The sequence below is a fragment of the Eutrigla gurnardus genome (genome assembly GCF_963514095.1).
Source record: "Eutrigla gurnardus genome assembly, chromosome: 1".
NCBI lineage: Eukaryota > Metazoa > Chordata > Actinopteri > Perciformes > Triglidae > Eutrigla > Eutrigla gurnardus.
In genome coordinates this window covers 756,328-777,109 of record NC_139915.1, presented here as the reverse complement: position 1 = coordinate 777,109, position 20,782 = coordinate 756,328, and the positions used below count along the sequence as shown (strand labels likewise).

General features: G+C 44.5%; 1 protein-coding gene across 3 annotated transcripts in view; it reads left to right on the top strand.

Annotated features, from left to right (window-relative positions):
- Positions 1-268: 268 nt before the first annotated feature.
- The window catches only part of zfhx3b (zinc finger homeobox 3b), a 141,313-nt gene continuing 120,799 nt past the window's right edge, over positions 269-20,782 (top strand). For 2 of the 3 annotated variants that reach the window (XM_084013670.1, XM_084013666.1), the window contains exon 1: positions 11,202-11,628. The gene's annotated coding sequence lies outside the window, so the exon portion shown is untranslated. Of the gene's footprint in view, positions 288-11,201; positions 11,629-20,782 lie in introns of those variants that run through there. The other variant, XM_084013669.1, reaches the window with a different exon arrangement.

Sequence of the window (20,782 nt, the reverse complement as noted above, 5' to 3'; positions counted from 1 at the left end):
TGGAAATACCTGGAATTCTAGGAGTATATCACCAAAACAGTAAGGTGCCCAGGCACCGGATCAATAGCTTTACATTCTCCTTTATCAGTTTTTTTCCGTATACAAAGAAAAAGACACAATCCTGAACGTTAGCAATAGCCGCTGGCCAGCCGCCATCGCTTGGACGGACCTGCTGTGACCGAGAGGGCGTGACCTTTCTGCCTGCTGACTTCAAACAGACACTTGAAAAGGAAACGCAGTCAGAGAGGCTTCCGCGTGGTGGCAACTCAGACCAAAAACCCCATCAGGTAAGGCTGTGAAGTCCCCCTTGCTCCTGCTGTCCGAGCCCTAAGCCCTTTAACTTGGCCAGGGCTTTGAAGCTAACTTGTCCCCAGCCTGTGTCCCGCACAGTTAGCCTTCAGAGTTTGTGTAAAGGAAAGGCTGACTGATAAATGCCCCGCTTTAATGCTCTGCTCACCTGTTGGCTCCGATCGGATTAGAGGCTCTGAATATGTGGAGGTTGTCTGGTTGACGCTCGTCCGGGGTTCTTCACCGGCCCCTTGCAGATTTGTGCAACGATCACACATACATGAGCTTGTATATGTGTGTATGTATATGTCAGACACTGAACAGTGTACGTACGGGAAACCTGCAGACCAACACATGGAAATGTATTGAAAAAGATTTAATATGAAACACATTTTATTCACAGCTTCACACAATTACATGTCTGTGGTGTTATATGCTGCGTCCTATTTCTGTAACACTTATCAGTGATGCTGTTGGTGATGAGGGGTGTGAACGTTCCAAGATGTTTTTTAGTTTACGAAGGGGACAAAAGGGATTTTCTAGCTGATAAAATGTGTGTGTGTGTGTGTTTGTGTGTGTGTGCATCTGTGTGTGTGTGTGTGTGTGTGTGTGTGTGTGTGTGTGTGTGTGTGTGTGTGTGTGTGTGTGTGTGTTTGTGTGTGTGTATAAGTATAGATAAACTATGTGTTTGAGGCTTGCATCAAAAATGTGCAAAGGTGGCACATTTCTGATGCGTGCGTTTTTTGGGCTTCATGGCACGTGGTGGTGAAACGAGTATTTCCATTCAGATCGACTTTGATTTCGCTCGGCGTCACTCTTCCAGTTTCATTAAGGTCTGGTATCCCGGTTGTTTTCTACAAGTCAGACAACACATTTTCAGTCAGTGATTAGGATTTGATTCCAGGTTATCTGGACTATATTCCATTTTCCTGCTTTTAATATTATCTTTTTAATCAAATAGTGCCTGATATAAATGAATTAAGATTATCTTTGTACCTGCGTGACAAAGCAACCCCCTCCCATCATGTTTAGCTCCTCGGCTATAAAGACCTAGGCCTAATTAAAAATGTAAAGTATTTATACAATAATATGAATATACCGCAATAAAAAAGGACAGTGAAAGCAGCAGGACGTACAGAATGAGACGAGTTATGTCGTTAAGGATCTAAAGAGCTTTGTTTGAAAAGTTCAAAGTCATTTTACAAAATTTGGGTCACTAAAACCCTGTACCCAGCAGCAGTCATTGTTCTGAAAATGAGAATGAAAGAAGAAACAAATAAATAAACAGACTCCTCTTTCTCATGCATCTTTAAAGGTTATTTTTAGTGTGTGGGGAAAAAATAAAACACTTGAAAGCCCAAGAACCAATATTTATCGTCGCTAAGCTAATTAAGGACGTGATCTGAAATGCATTTTCTCTAAAGTCTGACTTCGGACCCACAGGGGTCAGCCGCCTCACAATAAGACGAGGATAATGGAGCAGGAGTCGGGAGTGGAGAGGGCTCCAGCGGAGGAAAGCAGCTCCCCTCCCCGGCCTGTGAGCTGATGGAGCTGCACTCCTTGCCCAGGGCTCCGAAAAACTAGACCTTATTTTTCATGTGGGCTGCACACTGTTCTGCTGCAGTCGGGGTTGCTCCCTTTGTGTCAGCCCTCCCCCTTTAAAAGCAAAAGACATGCATGATTTCATACATGAAAGATATATGTAATTGGACAGCAGGGCCTATGCAATACATTTACAATTCTAAACAGAATACGTTAAAATGGCTGTCCTCTGTCTCGCCCCGTTTTCCTTCCTGGGGAAATGTATTTGCACAAAACATAAGATCAAAAAAACAGACAAAACACAGGTTATCGTTCTTGTTACATGCTTTATATGATACATGGATGTTCAGAATGCACTATTTTGTATGTGTATCTCACATTTCCCACGTTATCAGCGTGTGGCGGGCGTGTTGCAGCTCAGAGAAACACAGCGGGTTCACTGCGATATGCACAAATACCAAATGATTGTTTAGTTTACAATTAAGAGTGTAATCCCTATCTTTACTTGGAAGTATCTCCTCAGTGATGACAACATAGCTGAACAATACTACTACTAACATGTCATATAGAATCAGTTTTAATATATGCATACAAACCACGAAATGCAGTGCATCCATGAAAAATACAGAACAAGAATCTGCAGAATAAACATAGCAGATCTATAGATGTATTCATGCTGGTTTGCATTCTCAAATGAAACCAAAAGCTTCAAACGCCACAAACAAAGGAAGAATATAGAATTGCATTACATTTAAATTAAAAAAAAATTCATGGTGGGAAAACAATCTGCGTTCCCTTTGCTTTTCAGACTCGGAAACTATTTTTTTGTAACACACATTATGCAGAAATCTGTTTTGTGTTATTGGCAGGATTTGAGGAAGCCTCAATCAATAAAGATCTGCTTCTGTGGCCTAAAAAACTGGACACAGCGGGGGTGTTTGGAACAGTTCTGTTACGCCAGGGAAAAAACTTAAAAATAGATGATTTATTAATACAATCTGCAAATTTAATCCAAGTTCAAGGCGAGTGAGAGATCAGCTCGGTGATTGCAGAGAAATCCTCCACAAGTTTTTCCACGTTGATTTTTTGTTTTGTTTTTGTCTTTTTAAATGCAGCAACTCGTGGAAGTGGATTAGATTGAGCTGATAGTGTGCAAGGTTGCAGAGAGGCAGACAGACAGACAGACAGACAGACAGACAGACAGACAGACAGACAGACAGACAGACAGGCAGACAGACAGACAGACAGACAGACAGACAGACAGACAGACAGACAGACTAGCAGCTAAACAAAAGGTACAGTATGTGCTTGAATTAGGTGAAGGGTAGTATGTCTGCCACAGGAACGAGGTCAGCCAACTGTCGACGTTCAAAAGCACAAAGTGATGTTGGCAGGAAGACGGTTGGCGGTGTGGGCCCTGTGTGCAGGTAGCAGGGATACAGGTGTCACCCTTGGGTGTTTCCCTCCAGCCTAATAAGCCATGCCTCCGACTGCCAGCGCCATAGTGCTCCATCCAAGTCGAAGAGCTCCACGCCTGTTTGACTCCAGCATGGCACATAGTAACACGCGGGGGTGGCCGAGGGCCCTGCTATAGACGGACTGGTGCGGGGCTCCTGCAGGTTGCAGGTCCAAGCCCACCCGACCCGTAGTGTGCCTGTCATGCTAAAGTAAACACCTTCACTATTAACTCCCTTAACAAGCCGACACCTAAAAATGGAACAGCTCCACTAATCACTTGGTTTTATTGGCTCCAGGAACACTGAAGGCTATAAGGGGGTGGTTGGGGGGGTAGCGAGGGGGGCTCACCTCCACCGAGGTATTTAAAGTGCAGAGGCCAAACCAATTGATGGACAGGCATTGCTCTGTGACCCCTACCTCCCGGCTCACCACCCACAGCAAACATGGGTGGGATGGCCAAGTTTAAGAGAGCGGCTCGGGCGTTAAACATCCATAATTCTGCCTCTGTTGTCACTTTGGCTAAAAATGTCTTCCACACAAACCCAGGTGGCCTTTTAGGTCCTGGAGGCTACTTCACACACACACACACACACACACACACACACACACACACACACACACACACACACACACGCACCTCCTCTCTGGAGCAGCAGGGCGTTGTGTTGGATGAGTTGATGATTTCCACGCGTTGGAGAGGCTCCCACCCATGTCTGCCCCCCCCCTCCTCTGTACTTGTTTGAATCGCAGCCCGCTGTGCGCGCGCGTGCTTTAGCGCGTGAATGCGAGGAGAAATCCGTCGGTCGTGCTCCTCTTCTCCATCATTACCGTCATTACGCAGATTGCTCGTCATTCCTCGTTAATCGTCGTCATTGTTGTCCTCACGTTAACGTCATTGATTTGAATGGTAGAAGTCATTAGTGTGATACTCAGGTGGGTGTGTCCTGTGTATAAATGTATGAAAGCCCTCCTCTTCTACATTTCCTGGATTGAAGTATGATTTCGGCCCTTTATGAATGATCAGAAGACGTTTTGCGGTCTGCTTTGACCCGGGCCATGCAGATGATGCTGAGGCATCCGGAGGCTGTGCACGTGTGTGCGCGCGCGTGTATGACGCAGGATCGGGATTTGACCCCTGGCTATATCCTAGATGTGTATTTGCCCTCTGTGTCGCTTCCACCTGTCAGCTTTCATCTCGTCTTGTTGTTCTGGGCTCTTCTCCACATCAAGGAAGGCCGTTCTTTGGGAATGTGTTGTGTTCTGGTGGAAGGACCTGCCGGGAGCCCGGGTTAGGGTGCACGTGTGAACGGGGGTCCGCGCCCCCCTCCCCCGTTCCTACCAGCAGCGAGTGTTGCTGCTGCCTGAAGTGGTCATATGGCTCTGGTTTGGGATCCCTCTGGTTCAGTGAGCCTCTCCAAAGCGCGTAAAACCCCACGAGTCCCGCCTGTTTCTCAGCCAAAGTCTGTGACAGCAGCTCTCAGGATTCCTCCCTGATTCACTGTATCCCGTCCTGAAATATTCATTATCACAAGACGTGGGCTGCTTATTTATTTCTTCTCAAATTAAGTTCTGTTCAGCGTGTATCTGCCGCAAAAATAATTAAGAAATAACTGATTGATTGGATAATTTGGTGTAAAACCTGGATAAATCGTAATGCTGTGCGATCCGAACTTTTCCTTTTTTTACCCTCGTCTTTGTTGGGTGTTTTTTTTATCACCGTTTATTTTTGTGTTCATACGTATTTGGTTGGAGTGTTTTTCTGTCCGCGCGCTCGGAATCCATCTGGTGCACTTTCAAGATATTGACTGACGGCCAACAGGCAAACTGCTAAAGCATCTTCTGTTGAAACATACAAAAATAAAATAAAAATCCACAAAGACAACCTTTTTATGAACTTCTCCAATCTAGTAGAAATCCGGTTGGTTGGTAAACTATAGATGGTAATATGGAGGGAAATTATATCCTCACAAAAATGTGTCATAAACCTGAAGGTGGTGAGATGAGGCTACACTGGTTTGGTTGTTGTCTTGTCTTTGTTATATTGGTTTATGTGGAACATTTGTACCTTCTTGGATAATAATAATAATAATATTAATAATAATAATAATATTATTAATAATAATAATAATAATAATAATAATAATAATAATAATATTAATAATATAATAATAATAATATGTCAAAATGAATGTCTCCACGTTATAACTCGTTTTAAAATATGATGTGACACCATGCCTGCCCCCCTTCCCTCACACACACACACACACATAGGGGGAGAGAGAGGGGGAGGGAGGGAGGGAGAGAGAGAGAGAGAGAGAGAGACGCTCGTTGTTTTTTGGTGTGTGTGGGGGGGGGGGGGGGGGGGGGGGGTATTCGATGCTATCGCTCTGGTCAGGACGAAATGATCTGGTCAATCAAGTAAAGTCAGCAAGCTTCGGACATTTTGGATGTTCCACGAGATTGTTCACATATTGACAGACAAATCCAAACGTCCAAACCGTTTGTGAATAATGCATAGGATCATTAATAAGGTAGTACTGGCAGGACGAGTAAATGGATGAGAGAGAGGAATTGATATGCCTTCTTGTTTCTCATGTAAATGAGGCAGACTGACCAGACGGCCGCTCGTGATTTCTTTTTTTTTTCTATTCCAAACTGTAAAATCCCAAAAGCAGCAGCAGAAGAAGAAAACAGGTCGTGTTTTCCACTTCAACCTGCAAACATATGACGTCAGGTTTGCTCCCGCGCTGCTGGTTTGCACATTCTCTGACATTAACATGTTTAAAACAATTTTACATTTTCGTTCACAATATTTGAATCTCAGGATGCAATATTGAAATATGTCAAATAAATAAATAAACAAAAACAACGGGCAGATGATACACGGATTTTTGTCCAGGAATATTTTAATATTAATGTTTTTTTTTTATTTCAAGAGTATTTACTTGGAATAAAATATCAACATTCCCCCACCTCCCCAAAATCGAAATGCTAGACCATTGAGAGAAGAAATAGAAACATTCCCATAACAAGACATACAGAAGAAAAACAAACAAGCAAACAAAATCATAATTAAAACATCTCTATCAATACACATGCGTTTAAAATCACAGCATTTAAAACAAATCAACAAAATATCCAACAATATGAACAACACGAGATTAAATCATGTAAAGGAGATTTCCAGCGTGCATTTCTAATAAAGGTAAACCCGGTTGAATGGATACATGATTTGACATAATACATGTAGAACACAGAGTATAAGTAAGACAGCAGCATTCACAATCAGAAGCACAGTGAGTTGGATCCACATCAACAACATTCTCCGTGTGCCAAACACGAGGATTTAAAAATAAAAAGGCGAAAGCTGCATCGGGATATGTGCATATACTATTTCAGAAAAATGAATAAGAAATAAACTGCATAAAGGCCTAAAAACGTGTTTCCTTCCAACATGAAGCAGCCATGAAGGACGAATAAAAAGCTCTAAAAAAAGTTAATTTTTGATTAAATATATGCATTTAAAAAACGTTTTTTTCTGATTGTATGGCCTGTTTATCATACAGATTATTGCAGGATGCTCAGCTAATTATGCCAAGTTCACTTGGATGTGTTGCTCGTGTCTCCTTGATGGACAGAACACTCGTTAATTGATCAACCGTGTTGGTGAAACGTTGATCTGACGCGTTTGGGATTTCCTCCTCGGACAGTCTGTCTCTCTCCCTCTCTATCTCTCCCTCTCTCTCCCCTCTGACCCCCGTGCTGATTTACGTCGTTCACGCGCGAGCCGCTTAGATCTAATGTGCTGTTCGACTGAGAGACAAAAGGTGCGCTTTCGCAAAGAGCAGCTGGTCCGCAGGCGCTTGGCTCCCGTGAAGGAGTTGATGCGCTGCTTGATCCCAGTGGTCAGGCTGAACATAAGAGGGCGCTCCCATTGCACCTGGCTGCGCTGCCCTATCCACCCGAGACGCACAGCGGAGAGCCGGACGCCGCTCATGTGCGCAATGATGTGTGTAGACGCGGCGCATTCATTTCAGCCACTAATGTGAAAATAATCATGGAAATAATATCTTCAAATTCAAATGTTGCGTTGATTCAATTTAAAAAGTTGTTTTGTTTAATATGTGGATCATCTCTAATTCACAAACAAACAGACTCAAGTGGGCTCAGTCCGTCATATGAGGAAGAAGCACTCTTTTCATTAACCTCACCACTAAAAAGTCAAATACCGATTTATTTTTCATTTTGAAAAGAAGTCCAGCGTTTCTTGTGTCGCGTGTCCCACTCAGCTTCCGGTCCACCTGCACATATGTTTTTATTAATAAATATTTCCATGGCATAATCTCACCCAGGCTGTTTCCTAAAGAATGCCTGATGCCCTTTTCATCTGTTTGCCACAGCCTGAATGTATGACTGACACCCTCCTTGTCAATATTGCAGCCTATAAGCATCTTAAACCCTCCAAATCCTCCGGAATATAATGGTCGTCCTCTCTTTATAAAGTTATAGGACTTTAGCTTTTATCTTTAAATACTTTCACCCCTGCTCATTTCCTCTGTTTCCCTTTGTGCTTTGTCTGGCATTGCGCGTGCGTGTCTGCACGCCTGGGCGCGTGCACGCACACGGTAGCCCACGCATAAATACCAAAAAATAAAAAACTTAAATGTAATTTAATGACACGAACAGTAAAAGAAGCCTTTCTAAAGGAAGTGGGGCGTGCGGGACCCCAGCAGGCAGCTGCAGGGTTCTGGGTTTGTTCCTCGCGGTTCTGGTGATGGTCAAGCGCGTTCACGTTGCCCCACATTTACGCATCCCCGCCTTTCTTTGTCATATCCGCGGGCTGTCATGGCCACAGGTTGCGCTGAATTCGCAATGCCACTCATCGGTGTGTTCCTATTGAGGCTGGCACGTGGACAGTTATCCTTCCCACAGAGAGGCGCAATTGAACGCAACACAAAAGCTTCAGACCCCCCCCCCCCTTTCAGTGATGCATAGGCCCTAAAAGCATCAAGGCCTCCGTCTGGCTGCTCTTCTTTTAGCCCGAACACCACACTCAACACGGCCGTGGTGGAGTAATGCCAATCAGGCCCGTTTGCATACATTTGTAAAGTGAAGTTTGCATTGTTCGTCTTTAGGCGACCGACTGGCTCAAAGCTGCCTCCTTCAAGCCTCACATTACACACCGACTCTTTTATTATCTCGCAGCCCCTTTAACTCCTCGCACGCTATTTTCAACCTATTCGTTTTTTACAATCTCATCTTCCCGAGAGAGCAGACACGCACAAATCCTCGAGATTCCTGTGCAGTCTGCCTCTCGCGCTGCAACACACACACACACACACACACACACACACACACACACACACACACACACACACACACACACACACACCGCGAGCTGTTCCACGGGGTGATGCAGTTTTCGTGTTTTTCTCTGAGAGAGGCATGGCACACATGCAACGTTGTTTAAAACACAGGTATCAGTGGCTGCCTGGGTTTATGGGTGGCAAGTGCTGAGAAAATGCCGTGTTACAGCACAGCAGCAGGGAGGGGGGGGGGGGGGGGGTCTTGGTCATATAGGCTATACAATATAATTTCATAGGCTCTTCTAAGGGATGTTGGATGTGTGGAAACGCTGCGTCCCATGGGGGTGCCATAACCTTTCTAACCTTTAAGTCCGGGCCTTTTGGATCATCTAAAATATTGCCTTTATATTTAATCAGCCATACAGCATCACGCACACTTTAACATATGTCAGTTGTGTGCAAAAACAAACAAAACACAGGCATTACATTTATCTGTGCCATGCATTTCCATCCAACACTGACGAAATCAACACCTCCGGCTGTTTTATTAACCCAGTTATGCTTATCTCTCGTGCACGTTGTGTTATGGCCACTCTGCAGCGTGTTTGGACTGTTCGGAGGCGACGACGCGCCGTCCACCTAATAACTCTATCGGAATTCACTGTATAGGCGCGGACTATCAAACCGGCATTGTTTCAGTCCACGCAGCACGTTATGTGATCAGTGGAGGCTGCTGCTTGCACGCAGCGGACCGAGACTCTATATGAAGCTGTTTGCACAGAAAGTGTGCGTACCGAGGGTGAGGGATTGTCCATTTCCTCCGAGAATCAACAATAAAATTATCATAACAAAGAGCACCGAGAGACTCAAAGGGTGATTTTTTTTTTTTTTTAACCAATACAGGCTTTTCATTCGGAGGAAACGAGGACATCCGTTACAGACGCGCTTTACGGGGAGATTAGTGAGAAGAAAATAAACAACAACGAGAGAAGCTCCAAAAAAATGTCATCGTGATGGCTTTAGAAATTCCTAATCATGAAATATAAAAAAATAAAAATATATAAATGAGATGACCATCTCCTTCATAATACTCTATGACTGTCACAGTGTGGTCGCCTCGCTCATCCAAACAGGCCGGTGCTGACCAGACCTCCTTACACGTTCTGATCATTTAGGAGAAACATATCGCTAACGTTTCCTAAACGATGCCACGATCACCTGTTTCCCCAGCAGCAGCTCACAGCTGGATACGAACTATATACACCTATGTCTGTTTTGTAAAGACCCGCAGCACGGATTGTATCATTTAAATAAACTTTCACACTCATATGGAATACAATGGTATTCACGTATTCCTAAAAAAATAGCTGGACTTACTTTGCATACTGTAGGCCAGTAAAACAAAGCAGCTCTCAAGAGTTTCCCCGAATTCACTGGAAAAAAAAATACAAAAACATGTAAATATGTGCTGTGAAAGCCCTCACACCTTTTGTAACAATTACTTTCTTTTATATTTCAAGAGTGTTTTAAGTATTATTTTTGAGCTGACAGTAAAAACACGTCTTCCATCTCCGTCACGTTCATGAGGCATATTTCATAAAGCTCAATTTCACTTTTTAAAACGGAGTGTTCCCTCTTAATTTGGCTGTTTTATTCAAATCATAACCCATGCATACTTTTGCCCTACGTTTCGACTAAAGCAGCCTTCTCTTGTCATTCCGCCTGGCATCGTTTAATTAATATTTTTGATTGAATTTAGACATAAATATTCCGGGCTTTGACTATATGCATGCGTACAGGTTGAATCACGTCAAGTTTATCAAAGTACATTTTTTGAAAATGGGCTTTAATATCAACTTCTGTCTCAGAGCCAGAGATGTTATTTCTGTTAAAGCTCCAAAATATATATTTAGCAGTAGAAATCCAAATCTGATCATCTCCAGGTGAGTCCGGATCAACTGTGTCCATTGCAGATTATAGCAGCAGCCTATATCTCGCTGTTCCACTCCTCCACACATGCATGCTTTTTATTTTTGGTTACTTGTGTACAACCCGGTAGCCGGTAGTTTACGGTTTACGGTGAGTGCGGGCTGCTGTGCTGTAGGGGGACGTGCGTGTTTCCCCGCCGCCGCCGTGACTCGCTTATGTTTTTCAATAAGTTGCTCGGACTGTAAAGTAGCAATAAACGCGGCTTTGACGCGACTAAAAATGTCAAACTATAGTTCCAGAGACGGGATAAAATAAAGCCTGGTCGCTTGTGTACTTTTAGTGGCCGACGTATATGCACAGCTCTCATTTAAAAAAAAAAAAAAAAAAAAAAAAAAGCAAAATTAAAAAAAAAAGAACCGGGAGAAAAAGCGTGTAAGAAGTGCCGAAGCGGCGGAGGGAGATGTGCGCCTGTAGCGCCGAGCCTCTGCCCGCTCCGCGTCTACTGTCTTCCGCCTAATCAAACTCTTACTTTCCGCTGTTCTTAATTCCATATTTTCAATTCCTGATCATTACTTTCCTCTTTTTTCCCCTCTCCTCTTCTTCTTCTACTTGTATCTATCCATCCCTCCCTCCCTCCCTCTTTCTCCCTCCCTCCCTCCCTCCCTCTCTCTCCCGAGCTCTCTCCTTTGCTGAATCTTATTGATCCAGAAGGCGGCTAATTAGCCCTTCCCTTCGTGCCTGTGTAATGAAGCACATGCGCACTGAATTAATCACAGCCATTTTTTGCAGGAAACTAATTAGCAGGAATAAAGATCCAAAGAGTTTTTTCTTTTCAATCATCAGATCTCACTTTCACCTCTTCCTCGCTCCCTCTAACACAAGACTCATCGCCTGCTTTGCATCCAAATTATTTTTATATCGCCTTTAACAACTAATAGTAGCCTACCTACTTCGGTTTTTTTTACACTCCGCAACAACAATGATCTTTCTTTTGCCACCCTAAGCGCAAACTGACCAAAAGGGGGACTGCCTTGATGGGATCTTTAGCTAAATCATCACAATACTGGATTAAAAAGCGAGGATCACAAAGCGGCAGCGAGAAATTGTAAGTTTCAACTTTGCGTTTCTCTCCTTTTTCCCCCTTTCTGTGTTTCCACGATCCTTATTCTCTCCGCTGTGGACTTGTCTCAATCTCTTTCCCATATCTGCTCGTACTTGTTTTACGCGTAGCGGAGCTGGCTCTTCTCACGTTGTGAGAAAACAAAAAAATCGCCGGCGATCACAAGTTCCTTTCATGCAAGTAGTTTTTCTGCTTTATTCTCGATCTTTTGCTCTCGTTCGTTCGTGTCGTTTACCTGTGTTTACATCAGCGTTCGTCCTCTCCTCCTCATGAATGGAAGATAAGAAAACCGGGCAAAGACAAGCGATCCTTCTCCGTTGGCCGCTGAAAAAAACACGGTTTTCAAACAAATATGTGCATTTCGGTGGGACCGGGGAACGGCGGAGAGGGCTTATGGGTGTTTTTTGAGGCACAGATGCAGGAGGGAGAGAAAAGGGGGGCTTAGTGTGGAGCGGACGGACGGACGGGCAGCGGCAGCTCCGCATGAGCGCAGCCCAGAAAAGGAGCTCCAAGTCCAGCCTGTGGGTCCGCGTCGCTCCGGCGAAACGGAGAGGCATCTCCCGCTCTCTAATTCGGACAGATTTTCCACGGAGCGGGTTTTCGGGCACCGTCGTGTGCCTCTAAAATCCTCTTCTGGATCAACACATTTTTTTTGTTCTTCTCCGACACGTCTCTCTCTGATATGTGCAATCCCTCCGCCCTGCTGTCTGACTTCCTCTCGCTACACTTTCCCCCCCGTCCCCCAGCTTTGTCCATCTTGTCCTTTTTGTATTTTTCATCGCTGTTTTCCAAGCTTTTTGTTTTTTAAAGTCGATTCTCGCTCATTCTCGCCGACGAAGTCACATGCAAATCGATCGTGTGTGTGTGTGTGTGTGTGTGCGCGGAGCGTGCGAGTGTTGCGTGGATGTGGTGTGTGTCGAGATGAACGAAGCCCCGGGTCTCCTTCATGACAAGAGCGGATCAGTGCGAGCTCGTCCGCGGACAGGGACACAGAGAAGCAGACATGTGGTCGGAGGGAGAGACGCGGCCGGGCTGGAGCTGCTGCTGCTGCCGCTGCCGGAGCTGCCGCTGCCGCCTCCAACTACTTGGCTACCGTATCTGACTTTTCACTGACCGGAATGAAAACACAGCGTTGCCCTATTAGTCTGACCTTAAGCAGACATAATCATTTCCAAAGTTACTGGCGGAAACTGAAAGTACGGTCCGGGCTAAACCTATAGGTCACCATGCATTTAGTAGCCGCTTAGCCGGTTAACATGGAGGGTTTTTTATAAAAGTTGCATCTCCCACGGAGCCGAAACCGGCCGAATAGGCTTCTCTCTCGGAGGAAGGCTTGCAGAGAGACAGCTGAAGGGGCCTTCCACCCCCCAGATAAAATAATATACGGTTTATTACTGCCTATGACTACAATGTTAACGACCTCGCCAATTCTTATTAAAAAAACAAACAAATAATACAGAAAACGCAACTGTAATCTTGACGTGTAGGTGTAATTGCAAGCCGAAAATGTCCTTTTAAATATGATTTAAAAAAAAAGAAAATAGCGACTGCTTTTCGGGTGGGATGAGGCTGCACACAGAAAAAAAGGCTGCGAGAATTAGAGTCAGACTCAGATATTTTTCGCGACATGGAGACGGGGAAAAGAAAGAGGGGGGAAAAGGAGGTTTTGCCAGCGAGCAGAGGCAAAAGGATAGGATGTGTGTACCGTTGGGAGAAACAGAGGGGGTGAGGAGTGTGTGTGTGTGTGTGTGTGGGTGAGAGAGGAGGGTGAGAGAGGAGGGGGTCAGACAGCAAGAAACAGGGGGAACAGGGGTCATGGAGTGAGTGCAGAGTTAAAAAGGAACGAGAGGAAACCCCCGCGCAAACAGCCATGGATGATGTGCAGAGAGTGGGTCTCGGCTGGCAGGGAAGGATGACGGTTGCTGGTATGTTTTGGGAGCCACACAAAGCACTTGTGGTTGTCAGCATCTGCAGGATTAAGACTGTGGCTTTAGTGTAGGGTGGGAGAAAACAAAATAGACTGGTAACAGGTTTAATAAAACAAAACGTTAAGGCTGTCAGGGAGAGAGAGAGAGAGAGGCAAAAAATAAAAAGGGAGGGGGGGCTGAGGGTAGGAGTGTGGAGGGGGTTGGGTGGAGGGGTCAGATAGCCATGGGCCATAGAGGAGGAATCAGGGGAAGAGGTCAGATAAACAGATTCCTAGCTTTCAGACCGGAGAGGAGCAGTCAGAAAGAAGATTAGCACTGGGAGAGAGGAGGAACTGGTTGATTAATTTAAATCAGCGATAATATTCACATTTAGCTCCTTCCTCTTTTCTTTTTTCTTGCTGTGTAGTTTCTTTGCTGCATGTCTGCTAAAGTCAATCATGTGTTTGGATTCCAGTCCTATAGATTATAAGGTGTTGTGGTGGAGAGGGCAGGTAGGCTGCTGTGCCAAAACTTGAGTGATCTCCCTTCCTCCCCTGTCTGACAGTAACGCTCCTCTTCCTCCTCCTCCTCCTCCTCCTCCTCCTCCTCCTCCTCCTCCTCCTCCCTCCCTCTCTCCGTCTTCTGTTACAAAACAAAGACAGCAGAAATGTTTACTGTCATCTCACCTGTCTGATTTCCCTGTCTCCTCTCATCGTCATATTTATGTTTAATTATAACAGTTCCTGGCAACGGCGTAGGAATGTCATTGGCTTTATTTCCATGTATTCTATTTCAAATATGTGTTTGTCAGACGTTGTGTTCGGTGGAGCTAACTCTATTTTCTCATGCTCATCCCTGGCTGTGAGACTGGGAGTGTTGCGTTCTTGTGAACCGTGAGCTGTTGAAATGGCACCAGAGTGCTGTTTTTATTTACAACAGACAAAATACATAACAATAACTCATTTGAAAATAGGCCATTTTTATTTTTGAACTCATTACTTGTGGTCAGAGTTATTTCTTCCATTTTGTTTGTTATTATGAAAGATTTTTTTTCATTTAAGAAAAACAATTAAATATCAATATCAATTAAACATTTAGGAGCAGGTATTATTATTATTTACCACAACTGAAGGAAAATGGGAAAACTGTATGTTCTTTTCAGAATAAATGAAAAAAAAGCTCTCAGGCAGATATTTCATGCATCTGATTATTCTAATTAATATCATTGGAATTTGTTTTAATTTATTTGGAATTGCTTCACGTGTCTTTATGACAGCAGGCCATTAAAAACATTATGGAAAAATAGCTAAATTGTAAACAAGTTATTTGAATGTGTTAGACTTCTAACAAAATCCTTTGTCTGTTAAGAGCAGAAATAATTAAAAAGTGCAGCTTTGGTTATTTGTGGCATTGGTGCTGTGCATGTAGACGATGAGCATGATTAATGGTGGAAGTGCATGTGTGTGAGTTGCTGCTGTCGTGTTTGGTATTCCTGAAGAATACATTGGCTGTTGAAGGCTGTGATGTGATCATAGTTTTTACTGTAGTTGCCACCGATCCTGCACAGCAACAGAACGGTTGTCCAGAACTTGCCCCCCCCCCCTCCCCCCTATTACCATATCCGATGACAGGTATATTCAGAGTATTCAGATGCCGACTGTATGAACGGGAATAGCACTTCCACTCGGCATGGAAATGAGATAAAGGGAGCAGCAGTCGTCATGGATAGGCTTGTTTCATGGTTTGGGGGGTAACACAGAGAAAGGGGAGACAGCGCCTCTGGCTGTCATAACCCCTTCTCTCCCCCCCTCCCTCCCTCTTTCTCTCTTCATCTCATTCTCAATGTGTCTCAGCACATCTCCCTCCTTTGCTCTCACCTTTCCGTGCTCAGGCTCTGGCACCGTGGGGGAGCTCGCTGCCATGTTATCGGATGGAGAGAGCCCTCTTTGGGTTACCAGTAGGCCATGCGTAGGAGAATTCACCACTATTATAGGTTTGTTTGCCAGTGGCATCCACCATGCTCTGATAAATGAAATATAGAATTATTTCCTGCCATTTTTTAGGAATGTGTTGTTATTATTATTATTTATTTATTATTTCAGTAAATCCGTCCGTTTGCATGAATTCCTTTTTAAATGTATGCACTTTGCTGAATGAGAGGCAGCGCATTCTAAATGCGAACGTCTACCTTTGTGTGGATTGGAGAAGAATGTCAAGTGTCAGCCATTAGCTGTATGGACATATGTAGATGGAGGTAGTCGACACAGATGATGGCTTTGGATCTGATCTGTGGTTTGGATGCGAGGTCGTGCGGCGGCGGCGGCGGCGGCGACCAGTTCTCCCAGTTGTCCTGCAGGCTGAGGCCAGTGTACATGTCATGCTGTCATGAAGGAGCAGGGGGGAGGGGGGGAGTGGAGGAGATGACTGTCATGCGCAGGTGTGTGTGTGTGTGTGTGTGTGTGTGTGTGTGTGTGCATGAATGCTGTACTCGATAATCCCAGAGGCCCTAGTGTCCAAAATGGCTCTTTTTTTATCCCCAGAAAGCACGCTTTTCTCTAAAATTCCCCTCCTCGTCTTCTTTTGAGCTTTTCTTCTTCTTCAATGTCATCCTTTTATCTTATTTGAAGTGAAGTTGGCAGAGTTTCTTGTGGTTTGCTCTTTCACAATATGTTATCATGTTAACAATCTTGGTTAAATCATTGTGGTGGACTGGATTTATGACTGCAAAGATGTGCTTGTGTTTGGCGTGTGTGTACAGATGCATTCTGATATGTGTGTATACATCTGTATTATGAAAATAATGTATTTAAAATGTACCACGTCAAGGCCTTGTTATGATTCACTATTGTTTTTCTAGTCATCTTTTTTTTTTTTTATTAATTTTCGACTGTCAGTGTTCAAATTCATACAAATCACAGCTGACCTATTATGTGATAACATTGCTCTGATTATCTAGCACTCGTAGGGAATAGTGATACAAGGAAAGGAGGGGAAAAATCCATTTCCATTCAGTAATATGTTTAAAAGCAAAGTATGGCTTCTAATTGGACGTTCTCTCCTTCAGTTAAGGAAATTCACAAGCTGTCATAGATATGTGATACAAATTTATACAAATTTGTTTTCCATTTCTAACAATAAATGAATGCTGTTATAGTCACGGAAGGGGGATTATATTGCATGTGTGGATCTGTATCCTTGACTGGAATCTCGATATTGCCTCTGTAATAAATGTACAATATCAGTTTTGTGGCAAACGAGGCGGTTTGTTAGATGGCTGTGTTGTAACAGCGATTTAGACCGTTGTATTTCTGGCTTGCTGTATCGACTCAGCAGAGGACCTGTGTGATGCATGCCTGTCCAGGGCTGGTGTGTGTGTGTGTGTGTGTGTGTGTGTGTGTGTGTGTGTGTGTGTGTAGCGTAGCGTAGCGGCTATGACTGACTGTGTGTATCCTATTCGGAGCAGCAGCAGCAGCAGCAGCAGCAGCTAGCTCTAGCGTTCGGGGATGGGAGGGACAACGGTGTCGTGTCTGTATAGGCTACATGTGCCTTCACGTGGGCGAGGCAGGGATGACAGCGACCGCTCCAAGTTCTGCCAACATTAAACTGAGCTGCACCCCGGTCCCCCCCTCCCTCCCCATATGCCCACCCCTCTCTTGGACCCTGGAGGCCAGCATTCCACCCTCTGCACTGGCGCTTATCATCACAAAGGACAGAATGCATAAAACATGGAGGACGCTTAGACAGAGGCGGCCCAGGTCGCCTTTCTCTCCCCACGCTGAGCCCTGGAACAATACATGGGCCCCTCTGGCCTGTGACTCTGACGACACACACGCCGTCTTTTTATCCTCCCCTATTTCTTTGTCATCCTCTTCCTCTTCCTCTATGTTACTGTGCTCCGTGGAGTGATAACTGCCCTCGCATTGTTTATCTGTGTCTGTGAAATCTGCATTGTGTAACTGAAATGTAAGTGTGTGAGGGAGTGAGAGGTGACAGGTTTCAAATATGGATCAGTTGCAAAAGCTCCTGTCTTCACGTCCCATATTATTTATTGTATTATATATTTTTAACGTAAAATACAATATCATTTGAATCTCCCCCCAACAGTGTGTACTCCCCATCTTACACACAGGTTAAATGTAAGCCATTTAAATGATTGGATTCATATAAGTCCAATAGCAAGGCATGCTTTAATGCAGTCAGGTGATCTGTGTCATTTTTCCTCATCACTAATTTAGCGCCAGGGTCTCACGATGACGCAACGCCGCGGCTATTTTAGTACCAAATACAGTATGTGTGTCCGTATGGAGCTATCACATTCTAGGCTTTTCTCCTGGTCAGGGGTTTGTTTGAAAGGCCAGATAAAGAGATATGTGGCTGTGATGTGAATGTTATACTGCTCTCCACTTCACAACTCCTTTTTTTTTTTTATCTACGCTGCTCATTCTGCTGCTACTGCCAAGATGTGAGTCGTGCAGACGGACAGACAGACGGACTGATAGCATTTGACAGTACGTCTTCTGATTTATAGAATAATATGTGGGGGATTTTTCTCCAAGCACGATCATATTTTATTTCTGTTTTTAAGATCTTGATTAAAGCTTTTGCTTCACATTTAGACAATTCAGATTTTCATTTCCTTTTTTTCTGCGTGTGATCTGCATCCACGCCACAAACGGTGGTAATGTGCGAGTGTGTGTGTGTGTGTGTGTGTGTGTGTGTGTGTGTGTCTCATAGCCGGGCTGTAGGAATGCGCTGCTCGGATATGCTGGACCTCAGCAGGTCTATGGCACTTCCTCTCCGTGTACCTCACAGCTTATCCTCCTCAGGATTATAGGGAGAAGAAAAGAAGGAGAGCGATGGCAGGAGCAGCCTTTCCCTCACACACCCTCTTCTTCATTTTAACACACACACACACACATATGAAACAAAAAATCCCAACAAAAAGTGCAATTCACTTGCAAATGTGCAGTCGCCTGTCCATGTTTTCAGTGGAGGAGGGAGGGAGGGAGGGAGGGGCGAAGATGGAAAGAAGTAGTGCTTTGCCGGTTGTATTTCAGACAGACAGGACTGAGGTGAATCTACTGACTTCTTCCTGGTCAGGAGAAAGCAGCCGACTCTGCTCATTGATAGATTCTGTGGTGGTTTGTGTGCATGCATCCATCTGTAGCTGAATGTGTTTGTGAGCCGTCGTCCCACGGCAGGTATAAGTTGAACTGGCTGTTTCCCGTTCCCCCCTCTTCTCCCGAGGTGGCCCGATGCGACTGATCTGCCGGTAGTGAAGGGGTTAAGAAGCAGGGATAACCCTCTTTTGTCTCTGCGGCCCTCTTTGCCATTGTTGTGGTGGAATTGAGCTCGGTGCACCTCACTTGACCACAGCAAAGCAATAAAATGGCCTCTAAGTGCTGTAGCCTCTGTAGTCCTCTGATGTCAGCTCTCTTCCAGCTTCTGCCGCTATATTTTCCTTTATTTTGTGCACATGTGTCCATGTACGATGTGCAGCGTGTGCACACATATACAGTACATTGTTATTTTTCATAGCTAGCATTTTTCTCATTTACGTATTTTATACTAAGCTTACATATTTATGTCCCTTTGTTGTTGGATGGTGTGTACATCTCATATGAAGCTCCTGGAGAGTATTTTTAGTTTATTTTGACCCGTGTCGGCGTTTTGTGCAAACACAAAAACCCATATGATCCCAATATGTACCATTAAGATAAAGATTGTGAAGGACCTTATTAGTGTTATTAGAAGTGAGAAAGTGCTAACTGTGCTAACATTTTATATTTTTAATGAGCTATGAAAATGGTATTTATTTCAGCTTTACATTCACAGTTGTTGTTTTTTTTAATCTTCTTTTTGTGTGAATAAATAAATAAATAAATATCCAGGCCGATCTGCCCCCCCCCCCCCCGATAGTCATTATCAAATCGAACGTCGGCGTTCCAGCTGCTGAATGAAAGCTACACGGTGCGACGCCTCTTTAGCGATGCGCTGCTTTATCATTTTTACATTTTCTTTCAGTTATGTTATTTGCAATAACGATACAAATACTGTGCGTGACCTTTTTTTATTTTGTTCAGTTTGAGAATGCGTTCTTATAATACATATAATGATGGTATTGTGTTTGATTGCACAGATGATTGTTTATAGCAGAGTCCCACCTTTGCAGACATTGTAATTAAAAAGAAGATATACTGCATGCGCGTCTGTCGCCATCCCATCTCGTCTCATCAAATAAGCATCTTGCCGTCGCAGTGAGCATGGATTTATGAAAGATTTCTGATTGGCTGAATTATAATTGGCACTGTCCCCGAGTGTAAACCATACATGCCAGGTGTCATACAGACGGCATTAAATGTTGCACCAAACTGCAATTAACCCAACATTTCCTCAAAGCCACAGTGTTACACCTCCACATTATTCTGCAGGGTGTCTGTATCTCGTGTGCCTCACCCTTCTGCGCCCCGGAACATGTGTGGTTTCCTCTCCGGGTCTCACTGTACCTAAAACAAATGCTCTTTCTCATTTTCCCTGTGTTAAATGAACAAACATAAGGACCCCTGTGCCTCATAATAAATTGATTAGAGAGAAGCAGACTCCCACACAGCAACACCGAAAACTAGAGATGTGCAGTGTGTGTGTGTGTGTGTTTAGCCTGAGGAGGAGGACACAGACTCTTCTTCTCACTAACTCTCATATACCAACACAGCAACTAAAAAATGTATATTTATCCAGTTTGATGGTACTTCTTGTCTTGCTGGTCCCAGTGCTCCCACCTCTGTGGCAGGCTCTGCTCTAAGCGCCGTCGTTGGCGGCGGCTGACGTCTCATGACAGCGACTGTGCCGTGGCGTATTCGACACAGAGCCCTCCACGACCGCTTGGTTTTCAATCTGACGTTCAGTGCCACGGAGCAGATTCGGTCTAGGCTGGAGGGGGGTGGGGCAGGTCCCAAGGGGCCGACACAGGGCTAGACGGCCGTGACAGACCGGTGACCTCGGCTTTGTGACGTCAGTTGCCTCGTCTGGTCACGTGGCATTCATTTTCCCTACTGTTTAATAAATGAAGATAGGAGAACGGGGGCTTCTGGTGATGTTCTGGTGAATTCAGAGACCCAATGCTAGCAGGAGAAAAGCTTTATGCACGTTTATGATCATGGAAATAGTTTAAAACCTCCCTTCAAGTATGTCATCGTCTCCTGAATGTCCCCAAGTCTGTCACGCTGCAGTTT